This window comes from Struthio camelus, chromosome W (genome assembly GCF_040807025.1).
Source record: "Struthio camelus isolate bStrCam1 chromosome W, bStrCam1.hap1, whole genome shotgun sequence".
Classification (NCBI taxonomy): domain Eukaryota; kingdom Metazoa; phylum Chordata; class Aves; order Struthioniformes; family Struthionidae; genus Struthio; species Struthio camelus.
This window is the reverse complement of record NC_090981.1, coordinates 27,280,003-27,302,660: the sequence shown is the minus strand read 5'-3', so window position 1 is coordinate 27,302,660 and position 22,658 is coordinate 27,280,003.

The following is a 22,658-nucleotide window of genomic DNA, read 5'->3' as shown; positions in this document are numbered from 1 at the left end:
TTAGGCTTAGGGTTAGGCTGGAGAAATAGGGACAGCCTGGAGGTGCCATTGCAGGGGCTCTGCAAAGGGGCTGCCAAGGCAAGGGCGGCCCTGCCAACACACCTGCCCTCGCACCACTTTCTCGTCTCGACCACCCGGGGGCACTTACTCCCACCATTGGGCCCCGGAAATCCTCTAGGGTTAGGGTTAGGGTTAGGGTTAGGCTTGAGAAATCGGGACAGCCTGGAGGCGCCATTGCAGGGGCTCTGCAAAGGGGCTGCCAAGGCAAGGGCGGCCCTGCCAACACACCTGCCCTCGCACCACTTTCTCGTCTCGACCACCCGGGGGCGCTTACTCCCACCATCGCGCCCCAGAAAATCCTCTAGGGTTAGGGTTAGGGTTAGGGTTAGGCTGGAGAAATCGGGACAGCCTGGAGGCGCCATTGCAGGGGCTCTGCAAAGGGGCTGCCAAGGCAAGGGTGGCCCTGCCAGCACACCTGCCCTCGCACCACTTTCTCGTCTCGACCACCCGGGGGCACTTACTCCCACCATCGGGCCCCAGAAAATCCTCTAGGGTTAGGGTTATGGTTAGGGTTAGGCTTGAGAAATCGGGACAGCCTGGAGGCGCCATTGCAGGGGCTCTGCAAAGGGGCTGCCAAGGCAAGGGCGGCCCTGCCAACACACCTGCCCTCGCACCACTTTCTCGTCTCGACCACCCGGGGGCGCTTACTCCCACCATCGGGTCCCGGAAATCCTCTAGGGTTAGGGTTATGGTTAGGGTTAGGCTTGAGAAATAGGGACAGCCTGGAGGCGCCATTGCAGGGGCTCTGCAAAGGGGCTGCCAAGGCAAGGGTGGCCCTGCCAACACACCTGCCCTCGCACCACTTTCTCGTCTCGACCACCCGGGGGCGCTTACTCCCACCATTGGGCCCCGGAAATCCTCTAGGGTTAGGGTTAGGCTTAGGGTTAGGCTTGAGAAATCAGGACAGCCTGGAGGCGCCATTGCAGGGGCTCTGCAAAGGGGCTGCCAAGGCAAGGGCGGCCCTGCCAACACACCTGCCCTCGCACCACTTTCTCGTCTGGACCACCCGGGGGCGCTTACTCCCACCATCGCGCCCCAGAAAATCCTCTAGGGTTAGGGTTAGGCTTGAGAAATCGGGACAGCCTGGAGGCGCCATTGCAGGGGCTCTGCAAAGGGGCTGCCAAGGCAAGGGTGGCCCTGCCAACACACCTGCCCTCGCACCACTTTCTCGTCTCGACCACCCGGGGGCGCTTACTCCCACCATTGGGCCCCGGAAATCCTCTAGGGTTAGGGTTAGGGTTAGGGTTAGGCTGGAGAAATCGGGACAGCCTGGAGGTGCCATTGCAGGGGCTCTGCAAAGGGGCTGCCAAGGCAAGGGCGGCCCTGCCAACACACCTGCCCTCGCACCACTTTCTCGTCTCGACCACCCAGGGGCGCTTACTCCCACCATCGGGACCCAGAAAATCCTCTAGGGTTAGGGTTAGGGTTAGGGTTAGGCTTGAGAAATCGGGACAGCCTGGAGGTGCCATTGCAGGGGCTCTGCAAAGGGGCTGCCAAGGCAAGGGCGGCCCTGCCAACACACCTGCCCTCGCACCACTTTCTCGTCTCGACCACCCGGGGGCGCTTACTCCCACCATCGCGCCCCAGAAAATCCTCTAGGGTTAGGGTTAGGGTTAGGGTTAGGCTGGAGAAATCGGGACAGCCTGGAGGCGCCATTGCAGGGGCTCTGCAAAGGGGCTGCCAAGGCAAGGGTGGCCCTGCCAACACACCTGCCCTCGCACCACTTTCTCGTCTGGACCACCCGGGGGCGCTTACTCCCACCATCGCGCCCCAGAAAATCCTCTAGGGTTAGGGTTAGGGTTAGGGTTAGGCTTGAGAAATAGGGACAGCCTGGAGGCGCCATTGCAGGGGCTCTGCAAAGGGGCTGCCAAGGCAAGGGTGGCCCTGCCAACACACCTGCCCTCGCACCACTTTCTCGTCTCGACCACCCGGGGGCGCTTACTCCCACCATTGGGCCCCGGAAATCCTCTAGGGTTAGGGTTAGGCTTAGGGTTAGGCTTGAGAAATCAGGACAGCCTGGAGGCGCCATTGCAGGGGCTCTGCAAAGGGGCTGCCAAGGCAAGGGCGGCCCTGCCAACACACCTGCCCTCGCACCACTTTCTCGTCTGGACCACCCGGGGGCGCTTACTCCCACCATCGCGCCCCAGAAAATCCTCTAGGGTTAGGGTTAGGCTTGAGAAATCGGGACAGCCTGGAGGCGCCATTGCAGGGGCTCTGCAAAGGGGCTGCCAAGGCAAGGGTGGCCCTGCCAACACACCTGCCCTCGCACCACTTTCTCGTCTCGACCACCCGGGGGCGCTTACTCCCACCATTGGGCCCCGGAAATCCTCTAGGGTTAGGGTTAGGGTTAGGGTTAGGCTGGAGAAATCGGGACAGCCTGGAGGTGCCATTGCAGGGGCTCTGCAAAGGGGCTGCCAAGGCAAGGGCGGCCCTGCCAACACACCTGCCCTCGCACCACTTTCTCGTCTCGACCACCCAGGGGCGCTTACTCCCACCATCGGGACCCAGAAAATCCTCTAGGGTTAGGGTTAGGGTTAGGGTTAGGCTTGAGAAATCGGGACAGCCTGGAGGTGCCATTGCAGGGGCTCTGCAAAGGGGCTGCCAAGGCAAGGGCGGCCCTGCCAACACACCTGCCCTCGCACCACTTTCTCGTCTCGACCACCCGGGGGCGCTTACTCCCACCATCGCGCCCCAGAAAATCCTCTAGGGTTAGGGTTAGGGTTAGGGTTAGGCTGGAGAAATCGGGACAGCCTGGAGGCGCCATTGCAGGGGCTCTGCAAAGGGGCTGCCAAGGCAAGGGTGGCCCTGCCAACACACCTGCCCTCGCACCACTTTCTCGTCTGGACCACCCGGGGGCGCTTACTCCCACCATCGCGCCCCAGAAAATCCTCTAGGGTTAGGGTTAGGGTTAGGGTTAGGCTTGAGAAATAGGGACAGCCTGGAGGCGCCATTGCAGGGGCTCTGCAAAGGGGCTGCCAAGGCAAGGGCGGCCCTGCCAACACACCTGCCCTCGCACCACTTTCTCGTCTCGACCACCCGGGGGCGCTTACTCCCACCATCGGGCCCCGGAAATCCTCTAGGGTTAGGGTTAGGGTTAGGGTTAGGCTGGAGAAATCGGGACAGCCTGGAGGCGCCATTGCAGGGGCTCTGCAAAGGGGCTGCCAAGGCAAGGGCGGCCCTGCCAACACACCTGCCCTCGCACCACTTTCTCGTCTCGACCACCCGGGGGCACTTACACCCACCATCGGGTCCCGGAAATCCTCTAGGGTTAGGGTTAGGCTTAGGGTTAGGCTGGAGAAATCGGGACAGCCTGGAGGCGCCATTGCAGGGGCTCTGCAAAGGGGCTGCCAAGGCAAGGGCGGCCCTGCCAACACACCTGCCCTCGCACCACTTTCTCGTCTCGACCACCCGGGGGCGCTTACTCCCACCATTGGGCCCCGGAAATCCTCTAGGGTTAGGGTTAGGGTTAGGCTGGAGAAATCGGGACAGCCTGGAGGCGCCATTGCAGGGGCTCTGCAAAGGGGCTGCCAAGGCAAGGGCGGCCCTGCCAACACACCTGCCCTCGCACCACTTTCTCGTCTCGACCACCCGGGGGCGCTTACTCCCACCATCGGGTCCCGGAAATCCTCTAGGGTTAGGGTTAGGGTTAGGGTTAGGCTTGAGAAATCAGGACAGCCTGGAGGCGCCATTGCAGGGGCTCTGCAAAGGGGCTGCCAAGGCAAGGGCGGCCCTGCCAACACACCTGCCCTCGCACCACTTGCTCGTCTCGACCACCCGGGGGCGCTTACTCCCACCATCGGGCCCCGGAAAATCCTCTAGGGTTAGGGTTAGGGTTAGGGTTAGGCTTGAGAAATCGGGACAGCCTGGAGGCGCCATTGCAGGGGCTCTGCAAAGGGGCTGCCAAGGCAAGGGCGGCCCTGCCAACACACCTGCCCTCGCACCACTTTCTCGTCTCGACCACCCGGGGGCACTTACTCCCACCATTGGGCCCCGGAAATCCTCTAGGGTTAGGGTTAGGCTTAGGGTTAGGCTGGAGAAATCGGGACAGCCTGGAGGCGCCATTGCAGGGGCTCTGCAAAGGGGCTGCCAAGGCAAGGGCGGCCCTGCCAACACACCTGCCCTCGCACCACTTTCTCGTCTCAACCACCCGGGGGCACTTACTCCCACCATCGGGCCCCGGAAAATCCTCTAGGGTTAGGGTTAGGCTTAGGGTTAGGCTGGAGAAATCGGGACAGCCTGGAGGCGCCATTGCAGGGGCTCTGCAAAGGGGCTGCCAAGGCAAGGGCGGCCCTGCCAACACACCTGCCCTCGCACCACTTTCTCGTCTCGACCACCCGGGGGCGCTTACTCCCACCATCGCGCCCCAGAAAATCCTCTAGGGTTAGGGTTAGGGTTAGGGTTAGGCTTGAGAAATCGGGACAGCCTGGAGGCGCCATTGCAGGGGCTCTGCAAAGGGGCTGCCAAGGCAAGGGCGGCCCTGCCAACACACCTGCCCTCGCACCACTTTCTCGTCTCGACCACCCGGGGGCGCTTACTCCCACCATCGGGTCCCGGAAATCCTCTAGGGTTAGGGTTAGGGTTAGGGTTAGGCTGGAGAAATAGGGACAGCCTGGAGGTGCCATTGCAGGGGCTCTGCAAAGGGGCTGCCAAGGCAAGGGCGGCCCTGCCAACACACCTGCCCTCGCACCACTTTCTCGTCTCGACCACCCGGGGGCACTTACTCCCACCATTGGGCCCCGGAAATCCTCTAGGGTTAGGGTTAGGGTTAGGGTTAGGCTGGAGAAATCGGGACAGCCTGGAGGCGCCATTGCAGGGGCTCTGCAAAGGGGCTGCCAAGGCAAGGGCGGCCCTGCCAACACACCTGCCCTCGCACCACTTTCTCGTCTCGACCACCCGGGGGCGCTTACTCCCACCATCGCGCCCCGGAAAATCCTCTAGGGTTAGGGTTAGGCTTAGGGTTAGGCTGGAGAAATCGGGACAGCCTGGAGGCGCCATTGCAGGGGCTCTGCAAAGGGGCTGCCAAGGCAAGGGCGGCCCTGCCAACACACCTGCCCTCGCACCACTTTCTCGTCTCGACCACCCGGGGGCGCTTACTCCCACCATCGGGCCCCAGAAAATCCTCTAGGGTTAGGGTTAGGGTTAGGGTTAGGCTTGAGAAATCAGGACAGCCTGGAGGCGCCATTGCAGGGGCTCTGCAAAGGGGCTGCCAAGGCAAGGGCGGCCCTGCCAGCACACCTGCCCTCGCACCACTTTCTCGTCTCGACCACCGGGGGCGCTTACTCCCACCATCGGGTCCCGGAAATCCTCTAGGGTTAGGGTTATGGTTAGGGTTAGGCTTGAGAAATAGGGACAGCCTGGAGGCGCCATTGCAGGGGCTCTGCAAAGGGGCTGCCAAGGCAAGGGTGGCCCTGCCAACACACCTGCCCTCGCACCACTTTCTCGTCTCGACCACCCGGGGGTGCTTACTCCCACCATCGCGCCCCAGAAAATCCTCTAGGGTTAGGGTTAGGGTTAGGGTTAGGCTGGAGAAATAGGGACAGCCTGGAGGCGCCATTGCAGGGGCTCTGCAAAGGGGCTGCCAAGGCAAGGGTGGCCCTGCCAACACACCTGCCCTCGCACCACTTTCTCGTCTCGACCACCCGGGGGCACTTACTCCCACCATCGGGCCCCAGAAAATCCTCTAGGGTTAGGGTTAGGGTTAGGGTTAGGCTTGAGAAATCGGGACAGCCTGGAGGCGCCATTGCAGGGGCTCTGCAAAGGGGCTGCCAAGGCAAGGGCGGCCCTGCCAACACACCTGCCCTCGCACCACTTTCTCGTCTCGACCACCCGGGGGCGCTTACTCCCACCATCGGGTCCCGGAAATCCTCTAGGGTTAGGGTTAGGGTTAGGGTTAGGCTTGAGAAATTGGGACAGCCTGGAGGCGCCATTGCAGGGGCTCTGCAAAGGGGCTGCCAAGGCAAGGGCGGCCCTGCCAACACACCTGCCCTCGCACCACTTTCTCGTCTCGACCACCCGGGGGCACTTACTCCCACCATCGGGCCCCGGAAAATCCTCTAGGGTTAGGGTTAGGGTTAGGGTTAGGCTGGAGAAATCGGGACAGCCTGGAGGCGCCATTGCAGGGGCTCTGCAAAGGGGCTGCCAAGGCAAGGGCGGCCCTGCCAACACACCTGCCCTCGCACCACTTTCTCGTCTCGACCACCCGGGGGCGCTTACTCCCACCATCGGGTCCCGGAAATCCTCTAGGGTTAGGGTTATGGTTAGGGTTAGGCTTGAGAAATAGGGACAGCCTGGAGGCGCCATTGCAGGGGCTCTGCAAAGGGGCTGCCAAGGCAAGGGCGGCCCTGCCAACACACCTGCCCTCGCACCACTTTCTCGTCTCGACCACCCGGGGGTGCTTACTCCCACCATCGCGCCCCAGAAAATCCTCTAGGGTTAGGGTTAGGCTTAGGGTTAGGCTGGAGAAATCGGGACAGCCTGGAGGCGCCATTGCAGGGGCTCTGCAAAGGGGCTGCCAAGGCAAGGGTGGCCCTGCCAACACACCTGCCCTCGCACCACTTTCTCGTCTCGACCACCCGGGGGCACTTACTCCCACCATCGGGCCCCAGAAAATCCTCTAGGGTTAGGGTTAGGGTTAGGGTTAGGCTTGAGAAATCGGGACAGCCTGGAGGCGCCATTGCAGGGGCTCTGCAAAGGGGCTGCCAAGGCAAGGGCGGCCCTGCCAACACACCTGCCCTCGCACCACTTTCTCGTCTGGACCACCCGGGGGCGCTTACTCCCACCATCGGGTCCCGGAAATCCTCTAGGGTTAGGGTTAGGCTTAGGGTTAGGCTTGAGAAATCGGGACAGCCTGGAGGCGCCATTGCAGGGGCTCTGCAAAGGGGCTGCCAAGGCAAGGGCGGCCCTGCCAACACACCTGCCCTCGCACCACTTTCTCGTCTCGACCACCCGGGGGCACTTACTCCCACCATTGGGCCCCGGAAATCCTCTAGGGTTAGGGTTAGGGTTAGGGTTAGGCTTGAGAAATAGGGACAGCCTGGAGGCGCCATTGCAGGGGCTCTGCAAAGGGGCTGCCAAGGCAAGGGCGGCCCTGCCAACACACCTGCCCTCGCACCACTTTCTCGTCTCGACCACCCGGGGGCGCTTACTCCCACCATCGAGTCCCGGAAAATCCTCTAGGGTTAGGGTTAGGGTTAGGGTTAGGCTGGAGAAATTGGGACAGCCTGGAGGCGCCATTGCAGGGGCTCTGCAAAGGGGCTGCCAAGGCAAGGGCGGCCCTGCCAACACACCTGCCCTCGCACCACTTTCTCGTCTCGACCACCCGGGGGCACTTACTCCCACCATCGGGCCCCGGAAAATCCTCTAGGGTTAGGGTTAGGGTTAGGGTTAGGCTGGAGAAATCGGGACAGCCTGGAGGCGCCATTGCAGGGGCTCTGCAAAGGGGCTGCCAAGGCAAGGGCGGCCCTGCCAACACACCTGCCCTCGCACCACTTTCTCGTCTCGACCACCCGGGGGCGCTTACTCCCACCATCGCGCCCCAGAAAATCCTCTAGGGTTAGGGTTAGGGTTAGGGTTAGGCTGGAGAAATAGGGACAGCCTGGAGGCGCCATTGCAGGGGCTCTGCAAAGGGGCTGCCAAGGCAAGGGCGGCCCTGCCAACACACCTGCCCTCGCACCACTTTCTCGTCTCGACCACCCGGGGGCGCTTACTCCCACCATCGGGCCCCGGAAAATCCTCTAGGGTTAGGGTTAGGGTTAGGGTTAGGCTTGAGAAATCGGGACAGCCTGGAGGCGCCATTGCAGGGGCTCTGCAAAGGGGCTGCCAAGGCAAGGGCGGCCCTGCCAACACACCTGCCCTCGCACCACTTGCTCGTCTCGACCACCCGGGGGCACTTACTCCCACCATTGGGCCCCGGGAATCCTCTAGGGTTAGGGTTAGGGTTAGGGTTAGGCTGGAGAAATCGGGACAGCCTGGAGGCGCCATTGCAGGGGCTCTGCAAAGGGGCTGCCAAGGCAAGGGCGGCCCTGCCAACACACCTGCCCTCGCACCACTTTCTCGTCTCGACCACCCGGGGGCGCTTACTCCCACCATCGAGTCCCGGAAAATCCTCTAGGGTTAGGGTTAGGCTTAGGGTTAGGCTGGAGAAATTGGGACAGCCTGGAGGCGCCATTGCAGGGGCTCTGCAAAGGGGCTGCCAAGGCAAGGGTGGCCCTGCCAACACACCTGCCCTCGCACCACTTTCTCGTCTCGACCACCCGGGGGCACTTACTCCCACCATCGGGTCCCGGAAAATCCTCTAGGGTTAGGGTTAGGCTTAGGGTTAGGCTGGAGAAATAGGGACAGCCTGGAGGCGCCATTGCAGGGGCTCTGCAAAGGGGCTGCCAAGGCAAGGGCGGCCCTGCCAACACACCTGCCCTCGCACCACTTTCTCGTCTCGACCACCCGGGGGCGCTTACTCCCACCATCGGGCCCCGGAAAATCCTCTAGGGTTAGGGTTAGGCTTAGGGTTAGGCTGGAGAAATCGGGACAGCCTGGAGGCGCCATTGCAGGGGCTCTGCAAAGGGGCTGCCAAGGCAAGGGCGGCCCTGCCAACACACCTGCCCTCGCACCACTTTCTCGTCTCGACCACCCGGGGGCACTTACTCCCACCATCGGGCCCCGGAAATCCTCTAGGGTTAGGGTTAGGGTTAGGGTTAGGCTGGAGAAATCGGGACAGCCTGGAGGCGCCATTGCAGGGGCTCTGTAAAGGGGCTGCCAAGGCAAGGGCGGCCCTGCCAACACACCTGCCCTCGCACCACTTTCTCGTCTCGACCACCCGGGGGCACTTACTCCCACCATCGGGCCCCGGAAAATCCTCTAGGGTTAGGGTTAGGCTTAGGGTTAGGCTGGAGAAATCGGGACAGCCTGGAGGCGCCATTGCAGGGGCTCTGCAAAGGGGCTGCCAAGGCAAGGGCGGCCCTGCCAACACACCTGCCCTCGCACCACTTTCTCGTCTCGACCACCCGGGGGCACTTACTCCCACCATCGGGCCCCAGAAAATCCTCTAGGGTTAGGGTTAGGCTTAGGGTTAGGCTTGAGAAATCGGGACAGCCTGGAGGCGCCATTGCAGGGGCTCTGCAAAGGGGCTGCCAAGGCAAGGGCGGCCCTGCCAACACACCTGCCCTCGCACCACTTTCTCGTCTGGACCACCCGGGGGCGCTTACTCCCACCATCGGGTCCCGGAAATCCTCTAGGGTTAGGGTTAGGCTTAGGGTTAGGCTTGAGAAATAGGGACAGCCTGGAGGCGCCATTGCAGGGGCTCTGCAAAGGGGCTGCCAAGGCAAGGGCGGCCCTGCCAACACACCTGCCCTCGCACCACTTTCTCGTCTCGACCACCCGGGGGCGCTTACTCCCACCATCGGGTCCCGGAAATCCTCTAGGGTTATGGTTAGGCTTGAGAAATCGGGACAGCCTGGAGGCGCCATTGCAGGGGCTCTGCAAAGGGGCTGCCAAGGCAAGGGTGGCCCTGCCAACACACCTGCCCTCGCACCACTTTCTCGTCTCGACCACCCGGGGGCGCTTACTCCCACCATCGGGCCCCGGAAAATCCTCTAGGGTTAGGGTTAGGCTTAGGGTTAGGCTGGAGAAATCGGGACAGCCTGGAGGCGCCATTGCAGGGGCTCTGCAAAGGGGCTGCCAAGGCAAGGGCGGCCCTGCCAACACACCTGCCCTCGCACCACTTTCTCGTCTCGACCACCCGGGGGCACTTACTCCCACCATCGGGCCCCAGAAAATCCTCTAGGGTTAGGGTTAGGCTTAGGGTTAGGCTTGAGAAATCGGGACAGCCTGGAGGCGCCATTGCAGGGGCTCTGCAAAGGGGCTGCCAAGGCAAGGGCGGCCCTGCCAACACACCTGCCCTCGCACCACTTTCTCGTCTGGACCACCCGGGGGCGCTTACTCCCACCATCGGGTCCCGGAAATCCTCTAGGGTTAGGGTTAGGCTTAGGGTTAGGCTTGAGAAATAGGGACAGCCTGGAGGCGCCATTGCAGGGGCTCTGCAAAGGGGCTGCCAAGGCAAGGGCGGCCCTGCCAACACACCTGCCCTCGCACCACTTTCTCGTCTCGACCACCCGGGGGCGCTTACTCCCACCATCGGGTCCCGGAAATCCTCTAGGGTTATGGTTAGGCTTGAGAAATCGGGACAGCCTGGAGGCGCCATTGCAGGGGCTCTGCAAAGGGGCTGCCAAGGCAAGGGTGGCCCTGCCAACACACCTGCCCTCGCACCACTTTCTCGTCTCGACCACCCGGGGGCGCTTACTCCCACCATCGGGCCCCGGAAATCCTCTAGGGTTAGGGTTAGGGTTAGGGTTAGGCTGGAGAAATCGGGACAGCCTGGAGGCGCCATTGCAGGGGCTCTGCAAAGGGGCTGCCAAGGCAAGGGCGGCCCTGCCAACACACCTGCCCTCGCACCACTTTCTCGTCTCGACCACCCGGGGGCGCTTACTCCCACCATCGCGCCCCAGAAAATCCTCTAGGGTTAGGGTTAGGGTTAGGGTTAGGCTTGAGAAATCGGGACAGCCTGGAGGTGCCATTGCAGGGGCTCTGCAAAGGGGCTGCCAAGGCAAGGGTGGCCCTGCCAACACACCTGCCCTCGCACCACTTTCTCGTCTCGACCACCCAGGGGCGCTTACTCCCACCATCGGGACCCAGAAAATCCTCTAGGGTTAGGGTTAGGGTTAGGGTTAGGCTTGAGAAATCGGGACAGCCTGGAGGTGCCATTGCAGGGGCTCTGCAAAGGGGCTGCCAAGGCAAGGGCGGCCCTGCCAACACACCTGCCCTCGCACCACTTTCTCGTCTCGACCACCCGGGGGCGCTTACTCCCACCATCGCGCCCCGGAAAATCCTCTAGGGTTAGGGTTAGGGTTAGGGTTAGGCTGGAGAAATCGGGACAGCCTGGAGGCGCCATTGCAGGGGCTCTGCAAAGGGGCTGCCAAGGCAAGGGTGGCCCTGCCAACACACCTGCCCTCGCACCACTTTCTCGTCTGGACCACCCGGGGGCGCTTACTCCCACCATCGCGCCCCAGAAAATCCTCTAGGGTTAGGGTTAGGGTTAGGGTTAGGCTTGAAAAATAGGGACAGCCTGGAGGCGCCATTGCAGGGGCTCTGCAAAGGGGCTGCCAAGGCAAGGGCGGCCCTGCCAACACACCTGCCCTCGCACCACTTTCTCGTCTGGACCACCCGGGGGCGCTTACTCCCACCATCGGGCCCCGGAAATCCTCTAGGGTTAGGGTTAGGCTTAGGGTTAGGCTGGAGAAATCGGGACAGCCTGGAGGCGCCATTGCAGGGGCTCTGCAAAGGGGCTGCCAAGGCAAGGGCGGCCCTGCCAACACACCTGCCCTCGCACCACTTTCTCGTCTCGACCACCCGGGGGCGCTTACTCCCACCATCGGGTCCCGGAAAATCCTCTAGGGTTAGGGTTAGGCTTAGGGTTAGGCTGGAGAAATTGGGACAGCCTGGAGGCGCCATTGCAGGGGCTCTGCAAAGGGGCTGCCAAGGCAAGGGCGGCCCTGCCAACACACCTGCCCTCGCACCACTTTCTCGTCTCGACCACCCGGGGGCGCTTACTCCCACCATCGGGCCCCAGAAAATCCTCTAGGGTTAGGGTTAGGGTTAGGGTTAGGCTGGAGAAATAGGGACAGCCTGGAGGCGCCATTGCAGGGGCTCTGCAAAGGGGCTGCCAAGGCAAGGGCGGCCCTGCCAACACACCTGCCCTCGCACCACTTTCTCGTCTCGACCACCCGGGGGCACTTACTCCCACCATTGGGCCCCGGGAATCCTCTAGGGTTAGGGTTAGGGTTAGGCTGGAGAAATCGGGACAGCCTGGAGGCGCCATTGCAGGGGCTCTGCAAAGGGGCTGCCAAGGCAAGGGCGGCCCTGCCAACACACCTGCCCTCGCACCACTTTCTCGTCTCGACCACCCGGGGGCACTTACTCCCACCATTGGACCCCGGAAATCCTCTAGGGTTAGGGTTAGGGTTAGGGTTAGGCTGGAGAAATCGGGACAGCCTGGAGGCGCCATTGCAGGGGCTCTGCAAAGGGGCTGCCAAGGCAAGGGCGGCCCTGCCAACACACCTGCCCTCGCACCACTTTCTCGTCTCGACCACCCGGGGGCGCTTACTCCCACCATTGGGCCCCGGAAATCCTCTAGGGTTAGGGTTAGGGTTAGGCTGGAGAAATCGGGACAGCCTGGAGGCGCCATTGCAGGGGCTCTGCAAAGGGGCTGCCAAGGCAAGGGTGGCCCTGCCAACACACCTGCCCTCGCACCACTTTCTCGTCTCGACCACCCGGGGGCACTTACTCCCACCATTGGGCCCCGGAAATCCTCTAGGGTTAGGGTTAGGGTTAGGGTTAGGCTGGAGAAATAGGGACAGCCTGGAGGCGCCATTGCAGGGGCTCTGCAAAGGGGCTGCCAAGGCAAGGGCGGCCCTGCCAACACACCTGCCCTCGCACCACTTGCTCGTCTCGACCACCCGGGGGCACTTACTCCCACCATCGGGTCCCGGAAATCCTCTAGGGTTAGGGTTAGGGTTAGGGTTAGGCTTGAGAAATCGGGACAGCCTGGAGGCGCCATTGCAGGGGCTCTGCAAAGGGGCTGCCAAGGCAAGGGCGGCCCTGCCAACACACCTGCCCTCGCACCACTTGCTCGTCTCGACCACCCGGGGGCACTTACTCCCACCATCGGGCCCCGGAAAATCCTCTAGGGTTAGGGTTAGGCTTAGGGTTAGGCTGGAGAAATCGGGACAGCCTGGAGGCGCCATTGCAGGGGCTCTGCAAAGGGGCTGCCAAGGCAAGGGCGGCCCTGCCAACACACCTGCCCTCGCACCACTTTCTCGTCTCGACCGCCCGGGGGCGCTTACTCCCACCATCGCGCCCCAGAAAATCCTCTAGGGTTAGGGTTAGGGTTAGGGTTAGGCTGGAGAAATCGGGACAGCCTGGAGGCGCCATTGCAGGGGCTCTGCAAAGGGGCTGCCAAGGCAAGGGCGGCCCTGCCAACACACCTGCCCTCGCACCACTTTCTCGTCTCGACCACCCGGGGGCGCTTACTCCCACCATCGGGCCCCGGAAAATCCTCTAGGGTTAGGGTTAGGGTTAGGGTTAGGCTTGAGAAATCGGGACAGCCTGGAGGCGCCATTGCAGGGGCTCTGCAAAGGGGCTGCCAAGGCAAGGGCGGCCCTGCCAACACACCTGCCCTCGCACCACTTGCTCGTCTCGACCACCCGGGGGCGCTTACTCCCACCATCGGGCCCCGGAAATCCTCTAGGGTTAGGGTTAGGGTTAGGGTTAGGCTGGAGAAATCGGGACAGCCTGGAGGCGCCATTGCAGGGGCTCTGCAAAGGGGCTGCCAAGGCAAGGGCGGCCCTGCCAACACACCTGCCCTCGCACCACTTTCTCGTCTCGACCACCCGGGGGCGCTTACTCCCACCATCGAGTCCCGGAAAATCCTCTAGGGTTAGGGTTAGGCTTAGGGTTAGGCTTGAGAAATAGGGACAGCCTGGAGGCGCCATTGCAGGGGCTCTGCAAAGGGGCTGCCAAGGCAAGGGCGGCCCTGCCAACACACCTGCCCTCGCACCACTTTCTCGTCTCGACCACCCGGGGGCGCTTACTCCCACCATCGGGCCCCGGAAAATCCTCTAGGGTTAGGGTTAGGCTTAGGGTTAGGCTGGAGAAATCGGGACAGCCTGGAGGCGCCATTGCAGGGGCTCTGCAAAGGGGCTGCCAAGGCAAGGGCGGCCCTGCCAACACACCTGCCCTCGCACCACTTTCTCGTCTCGACCACCCGGGGGCGCTTACTCCCACCATCGCGCCCCAGAAAATCCTCTAGGGTTAGGGTTAGGGTTAGGGTTAGGCTTGAGAAATCGGGACAGCCTGGAGGCGCCATTGCAGGGGCTCTGCAAAGGGGCTGCCAAGGCAAGGGCGGCCCTGCCAACACACCTGCCCTCGCACCACTTTCTCGTCTCGACCACCCGGGGGCGCTTACTCCCACCATCGGGCCCCGGAAAATCCTCTAGGGTTAGGGTTAGGGTTAGGGTTAGGCTGGAGAAATCGGGACAGCCTGGAGGCGCCATTGCAGGGGCTCTGCAAAGGGGCTGCCAAGGCAAGGGCGGCCCTGCCAACACACCTGCCCTCGCACCACTTTCTCGTCTCGACCACCCGGGGGCACTTACTCCCACCATCGGGCCCCGGAAATCCTCTAGGGTTAGGGTTAGGGTTAGGGTTAGGCTGGAGAAATCGGGACAGCCTGGAGGCGCCATTGCAGGGGCTCTGTAAAGGGGCTGCCAAGGCAAGGGCGGCCCTGCCAACACACCTGCCCTCGCACCACTTTCTCGTCTCGACCACCCGGGGGCACTTACTCCCACCATTGGGCCCCGGAAAATCCTCTAGGGTTAGGGTTAGGGTTAGGGTTAGGCTTGAGAAATCAGGACAGCCTGGAGGCGCCATTGCAGGGGCTCTGCAAAGGGGCTGCCAAGGCAAGGGCGGCCCTGCCAACACACCTGCCCTCGCACCACTTTCTCGTCTCGACCACCCGGGGGTGCTTACTCCCACCATCGCGCCCCAGAAAATCCTCTAGGGTTAGGGTTAGGCTTAGGGTTAGGCTTGAGAAATAGGGACAGCCTGGAGGCGCCATTGCAGGGGCTCTGCAAAGGGGCTGCCAAGGCAAGGGCGGCCCTGCCAACACACCTGCCCTCGCACCACTTTCTCGTCTCGACCACCCGGGGGCGCTTACTCCCACCATCGGGTCCCGGAAATCCTCTAGGGTTAGGGTTAGGGTTAGGGTTAGGCTGGAGAAATAGGGACAGCCTGGAGGTGCCATTGCAGGGGCTCTGCAAAGGGGCTGCCAAGGCAAGGGCGGCCCTGCCAACACACCTGCCCTCGCACCACTTTCTCGTCTCGACCACCCGGGGGCACTTACTCCCACCATTGGGCCCCGGAAATCCTCTAGGGTTAGGGTTAGGGTTAGGGTTAGGCTGGAGAAATCGGGACAGCCTGGAGGCGCCATTGCAGGGGCTCTGCAAAGGGGCTGCCAAGGCAAGGGCGGCCCTGCCAACACACCTGCCCTCGCACCACTTTCTCGTCTCGACCACCCGGGGGCGCTTACTCCCACCATCGCGCCCCGGAAAATCCTCTAGGGTTAGGGTTAGGGTTAGGGTTAGGCTGGAGAAATCGGGACAGCCTGGAGGCGCCATTGCAGGGGCTCTGCAAAGGGGCTGCCAAGGCAAGGGCGGCCCTGCCAGCACACCTGCCCTCGCACCACTTTCTCGTCTCGACCACCCGGGGGCGCTTACTCCCACCATCGGGCCCCAGAAAATCCTCTAGGGTTAGGGTTAGGGTTAGGGTTAGGCTTCAGAAATCAGGACAGCCTGGAGGCGCCATTGCAGGGGCTCTGCAAAGGGGCTGCCAAGGCAAGGGCGGCCCTGCCAACACACCTGCCCTCGCACCACTTTCTCGTCTCGACCACCCGGGGGCGCTTACTCCCACCATCGGGTCCCGGAAATCCTCTAGGGTTAGGGTTATGGTTAGGGTTAGGCTTGAGAAATAGGGACAGCCTGGAGGCGCCATTGCAGGGGCTCTGCAAAGGGGCTGCCAAGGCAAGGGTGGCCCTGCCAACACACCTGCCCTCGCACCACTTTCTCGTCTCGACCACCCGGGGGCACTTACTCCCACCATCGCGCCCCAGAAAATCCTCTAGGGTTAGGGTTAGGGTTAGGGTTAGGCTGGAGAAATAGGGACAGCCTGGAGGCGCCATTGCAGGGGCTCTGCAAAGGGGCTGCCAAGGCAAGGGTGGCCCTGCCAACACACCTGCCCTCGCACCACTTTCTCGTCTCGACCACCCGGGGGCACTTACTCCCACCATCGGGTCCCGGAAAATCCTCTAGGGTTAGGGTTAGGCTTAGGGTTAGGCTTGAGAAATCGGGACAGCCTGGAGGCGCCATTGCAGGGGCTCTGCAAAGGGGCTGCCAAGGCAAGGGCGGCCCTGCCAACACACCTGCCCTCGCACCACTTTCTCGTCTGGACCACCCGGGGGCGCTTACTCCCACCATCGGGTCCCGGAAATCCTCTAGGGTTAGGGTTAGGCTTAGGGTTAGGCTTGAGAAATAGGGACAGCCTGGAGGCGCCATTGCAGGGGCTCTGCAAAGGGGCTGCCAAGGCAAGGGCGGCCCTGCCAACACACCTGCCCTCGCACCACTTTCTCGTCTCGACCACCCGGGGGCGCTTACTCCCACCATCGGGTCCCGGAAATCCTCTAGGGTTAGGGTTAGGGTTAGGGTTAGGCTTGAGAAATTGGGACAGCCTGGAGGCGCCATTGCAGGGGCTCTGCAAAGGGGCTGCCAAGGCAAGGGCGGCCCTGCCAACACACCTGCCCTCGCACCACTTTCTCGTCTCGACCACCCGGGGGCACTTACTCCCACCATTGGGTCCCGGAAATCCTCTAGGGTTAGGGTTAGGCTTAGGGTTAGGCTTGAGAAATCGGGACAGCCTGGAGGCGCCATTGCAGGGGCTCTGCAAAGGGGCTGCCAAGGCAAGGGCGGCCCTGCCAACACACCTGCCCTCGCACCACTTTCTCGTCTCGACCACCCGGGGGCGCTTACTCCCACCATCGCGCCCCGGAAAATCCTCTAGGGTTAGGGTTAGGGTTAGGGTTAGGCTGGAGAAATCGGGACAGCCTGGAGGCGCCATTGCAGGGGCTCTGCAAAGGGGCTGCCAAGGCAAGGGTGGCCCTGCCAACACACCTGCCCTCGCACCACTTTCTCGTCTCGACCACCCGGGGGCGCTTACTCCCACCATCGGGTCCCGGAAATCCTCTAGGGTTAGGGTTATGGTTAGGGTTAGGCTTGAGAAATAGGGACAGCCTGGAGGCGCCATTGCAGGGGCTCTGCAAAGGGGCTGCCAAGGCAAGGGCGGCCCTGCCAACACACCTGCCCTCGCACCACTTTCTCGTCTCGACCACCCGGGGGTGCTTACTCCCACCATCGCGCCCCAGAAAATCCTCTAGGGTTAGGGTTAGGGTTAGGGTTAGGCTGGAGAAATCGGGACAGCCTGGAGGCGCCATTGCAGGGGCTCTGCAAAGGGGCTGCCAAGGCAAGGGTGGCCCTGCCAACACACCTGCCCTCGCACCACTTTCTCGTCTCGACCACCCGGGGGCACTTACTCCCACCATCGGGCCCCAGAAAATCCTCTAGGGTTAGGGTTAGGCTTAGGGTTAGGCTTGAGAAATCGGGACAGCCTGGAGGCGCCATTGCAGGGGCTCTGCAAAGGGGCTGCCAAGGCAAGGGCGGCCCTGCCAACACACCTGCCCTCGCACCACTTTCTCGTCTGGACCACCCGGGGGCGCTTACTCCCACCATCGGGTCCCGGAAATCCTCTAGGGTTAGGGTTAGGCTTAGGGTTAGGCTTGAGAAATCGGGACAGCCTGGAGGCGCCATTGCAGGGGCTCTGCAAAGGGGCTGCCAAGGCAAGGGCGGCCCTGCCAACACACCTGCCCTCGCACCACTTTCTCGTCTCGACCACCCGGGGGCACTTACTCCCACCATTGGGCCCCGGAAATCCTCTAGGGTTAGGGTTAGGGTTAGGGTTAGGCTGGAGAAATAGGGACAGCCTGGAGGCGCCATTGCAGGGGCTCTGCAAAGGGGCTGCCAAGGCAAGGGCGGCCCTGCCAACACACCTGCCCTCGCACCACTTTCTCGTCTCGACCACCCGGGGGCGCTTACTCCCACCATCGAGTCCCGGAAAATCCTCTAGGGTTAGGGTTAGGGTTAGGGTTAGGCTGGAGAAATTGGGACAGCCTGGAGGCGCCATTGCAGGGGCTCTGCAAAGGGGCTGCCAAGGCAAGGGCGGCCCTGCCAACACACCTGCCCTCGCACCACTTTCTCGTCTCGACCACCCGGGGGCACTTACTCCCACCATCGGGCCCCGGAAAATCCTCTAGGGTTAGGGTTAGGGTTAGGGTTAGGCTGGAGAAATCGGGACAGCCTGGAGGCGCCATTGCAGGGGCTCTGCAAAGGGGCTGCCAAGGCAAGGGCGGCCCTGCCAACACACCTGCCCTCGCACCACTTTCTCGTCTCGACCACCCGGGGGCGCTTACTCCCACCATCGCGCCCCAGAAAATCCTCTAGGGTTAGGGTTAGGGTTAGGGTTAGGCTGGAGAAATAGGGACAGCCTGGAGGCGCCATTGCAGGGGCTCTGCAAAGGGGCTGCCAAGGCAAGGGCGGCCCTGCCAACACACCTGCCCTCGCACCACTTTCTCGTCTCGACCACCCGGGGGCGCTTACTCCCACCATCGGGCCCCGGAAAATCCTCTAGGGTTAGGGTTAGGGTTAGGGTTAGGCTTGAGAAATCGGGACAGCCTGGAGGCGCCATTGCAGGGGCTCTGCAAAGGGGCTGCCAAGGCAAGGGCGGCCCTGCCAACACACCTGCCCTCGCACCACTTGCTCGTCTCGACCACCCGGGGGCACTTACTCCCACCATTGGGCCCCGGGAATCCTCTAGGGTTAGGGTTAGGGTTAGGGTTAGGCTGGAGAAATCGGGACAGCCTGGAGGCGCCATTGCAGGGGCTCTGCAAAGGGGCTGCCAAGGCAAGGGCGGCCCTGCCAACACACCTGCCCTCGCACCACTTTCTCGTCTCGACCACCCGGGGGCGCTTACTCCCACCATCGAGTCCCGGAAAATCCTCTAGGGTTAGGGTTAGGGTTAGGGTTAGGCTGGAGAAATTGGGACAGCCTGGAGGCGCCATTGCAGGGGCTCTGCAAAGGGGCTGCCAAGGCAAGGGTGGCCCTGCCAACACACCTGCCCTCGCACCACTTTCTCGTCTCGACCACCCGGGGGCACTTACTCCCACCATCGGGTCCCGGAAAATCCTCTAGGGTTAGGGTTAGGCTTAGGGTTAGGCTGGAGAAATAGGGACAGCCTGGAGGCGCCATTGCAGGGGCTCTGCAAAGGGGCTGCCAAGGCAAGGGCGGCCCTGCCAACACACCTGCCCTCGCACCACTTTCTCGTCTCGACCACCCGGGGGCGCTTACTCCCACCATCGGGCCCCGGAAAATCCTCTAGGGTTAGGGTTAGGCTTAGGGTTAGGCTGGAGAAATCGGGACAGCCTGGAGGCGCCATTGCAGGGGCTCTGCAAAGGGGCTGCCAAGGCAAGGGCGGCCCTGCCAACACACCTGCCCTCGCACCACTTTCTCGTCTCGACCACCCGGGGGCACTTACTCCCACCATCGGGCCCCGGAAATCCTCTAGGGTTAGGGTTAGGGTTAGGGTTAGGCTGGAGAAATCGGGACAGCCTGGAGGCGCCATTGCAGGGGCTCTGTAAAGGGGCTGCCAAGGCAAGGGCGGCCCTGCCAACACACCTGCCCTCGCACCACTTTCTCGTCTCGACCACCCGGGGGCACTTACTCCCACCATCGGGCCCCGGAAAATCCTCTAGGGTTAGGGTTAGGCTTAGGGTTAGGCTGGAGAAATCGGGACAGCCTGGAGGCGCCATTGCAGGGGCTCTGCAAAGGGGCTGCCAAGGCAAGGGCGGCCCTGCCAACACACCTGCCCTCGCACCACTTTCTCGTCTCGACCACCCGGGGGTGCTTACTCCCACCATCGGGCCCCAGAAAATCCTCTAGGGTTAGGGTTAGGGTTAGGGTTAGGCTGGAGAAATAGGGACAGCCTGGAGGCGCCATTGCAGGGGCTCTGCAAAGGGGCTGCCAAGGCAAGGGTGGCCCTGCCAACACACCTGCCCTCGCACCACTTTCTCGTCTCGACCACCCGGGGGCACTTACTCCCACCATCGGGCCCCAGAAAATCCTCTAGGGTTAGGGTTAGGCTTAGGGTTAGGCTTGAGAAATCGGGACAGCCTGGAGGCGCCATTGCAGGGGCTCTGCAAAGGGGCTGCCAAGGCAAGGGCGGCCCTGCCAACACACCTGCCCTCGCACCACTTTCTCGTCTGGACCACCCGGGGGCGCTTACTCCCACCATCGGGTCCCGGAAATCCTCTAGGGTTAGGGTTAGGCTTAGGGTTAGGCTTGAGAAATAGGGACAGCCTGGAGGCGCCATTGCAGGGGCTCTGCAAAGGGGCTGCCAAGGCAAGGGCGGCCCTGCCAACACACCTGCCCTCGCACCACTTTCTCGTCTCGACCACCCGGGGGCGCTTACTCCCACCATCGGGTCCCGGAAATCCTCTAGGGTTAGGGTTAGGCTTGAGAAATCGGGACAGCCTGGAGGCGCCATTGCAGGGGCTCTGCAAAGGGGCTGCCAAGGCAAGGGTGGCCCTGCCAACACACCTGCCCTCGCACCACTTTCTCGTCTCGACCACCCGGGGGCGCTTACTCCCACCATCGGGCCCCGGAAATCCTCTAGGGTTAGGGTTAGGGTTAGGGTTAGGCTGGAGAAATCGGGACAGCCTGGAGGCGCCATTGCAGGGGCTCTGCAAAGGGGCTGCCAAGGCAAGGGCGGCCCTGCCAACACACCTGCCCTCGCACCACTTTCTCGTCTCGACCACCCGGGGGCGCTTACTCCCACCATCGCGCCCCAGAAAATCCTCTAGGGTTAGGGTTAGGGTTAGGGTTAGGCTTGAGAAATCGGGACAGCCTGGAGGTGCCATTGCAGGGGCTCTGCAAAGGGGCTGCCAAGGCAAGGGCGGCCCTGCCAACACACCTGCCCTCGCACCACTTTCTCGTCTCGACCACCCAGGGGCGCTTACTCCCACCATCGGGACCCAGAAAATCCTCTAGGGTTAGGGTTAGGCTTAGGGTTAGGCTGGAGAAATCGGGACAGCCTGGAGGTGCCATTGCAGGGGCTCTGCAAAGGGGCTGCCAAGGCAAGGGCGGCCCTGCCAACACACCTGCCCTCGCACCACTTTCTCGTCTCGACCACCCGGGGGCGCTTACTCCCACCATCGCGCCCCGGAAAATCCTCTAGGGTTAGGGTTAGGGTTAGGGTTAGGCTGGAGAAATCGGGACAGCCTGGAGGCGCCATTGCAGGGGCTCTGCAAAGGGGCTGCCAAGGCAAGGGTGGCCCTGCCAACACACCTGCCCTCGCACCACTTTCTCGTCTGGACCACCCGGGGGCGCTTACTCCCACCATCGCGCCCCAGAAAATCCTCTAGGGTTAGGGTTAGGGTTAGGGTTAGGCTTGAGAAATAGGGACAGCCTGGAGGCGCCATTGCAGGGGCTCTGCAAAGGGGCTGCCAAGGCAAGGGCGGCCCTGCCAACACACCTGCCCTCGCACCACTTTCTCGTCTGGACCACCCGGGGGCGCTTACTCCCACCATCGGGCCCCGGAAATCCTCTAGGGTTAGGGTTAGGGTTAGGGTTAGGCTGGAGAAATCGGGACAGCCTGGAGGCGCCATTGCAGGGGCTCTGCAAAGGGGCTGCCAAGGCAAGGGCGGCCCTGCCAACACACCTGCCCTCGCACCACTTTCTCGTCTCGACCACCCGGGGGCGCTTACTCCCACCATCGGGTCCCGGAAAATCCTCTAGGGTTAGGGTTAGGCTTAGGGTTAGGCTGGAGAAATTGGGACAGCCTGGAGGCGCCATTGCAGGGGCTCTGCAAAGGGGCTGCCAAGGCAAGGGCGGCCCTGCCAACACACCTGCCCTCGCACCACTTTCTCGTCTGGACCACCCGGGGGCGCTTACTCCCACCATCGGGCCCCAGAAAATCCTCTAGGGTTAGGGTTAGGCTTAGGGTTAGGCTGGAGAAATAGGGACAGCCTGGAGGCGCCATTGCAGGGGCTCTGCAAAGGGGCTGCCAAGGCAAGGGCGGCCCTGCCAACACACCTGCCCTCGCACCACTTTCTCGTCTCGACCACCCGGGGGCACTTACTCCCACCATTGGGCCCCGGGAATCCTCTAGGGTTAGGGTTAGGGTTAGGCTGGAGAAATCGGGACAGCCTGGAGGCGCCATTGCAGGGGCTCTGCAAAGGGGCTGCCAAGGCAAGGGCGGCCCTGCCAACACACCTGCCCTCGCACCACTTTCTCGTCTCGACCACCCGGGGGCACTTACTCCCACCATTGGACCCCGGAAATCCTCTAGGGTTAGGGTTAGGCTTAGGGTTAGGCTGGAGAAATCGGGACAGCCTGGAGGCGCCATTGCAGGGGCTCTGCAAAGGGGCTGCCAAGGCAAGGGCGGCCCTGCCAACACACCTGCCCTCGCACCACTTTCTCGTCTCGACCACCCGGGGGCGCTTACTCCCACCATTGGGCCCCGGAAATCCTCTAGGGTTAGGGTTAGGGTTAGGCTGGAGAAATCGGGACAGCCTGGAGGCGCCATTGCAGGGGCTCTGCAAAGGGGCTGCCAAGGCAAGGGTGGCCCTGCCAACACACCTGCCCTCGCACCACTTTCTCGTCTCGACCACCCGGGGGCACTTACTCCCACCATTGGGCCCCGGAAATCCTCTAGGGTTAGGGTTAGGGTTAGGGTTAGGCTGGAGAAATAGGGACAGCCTGGAGGCGCCATTGCAGGGGCTCTGCAAAGGGGCTGCCAAGGCAAGGGCGGCCCTGCCAACACACCTGCCCTCGCACCACTTGCTCGTCTCGACCACCCGGGGGCACTTACTCCCACCATCGGGTCCCGGAAATCCT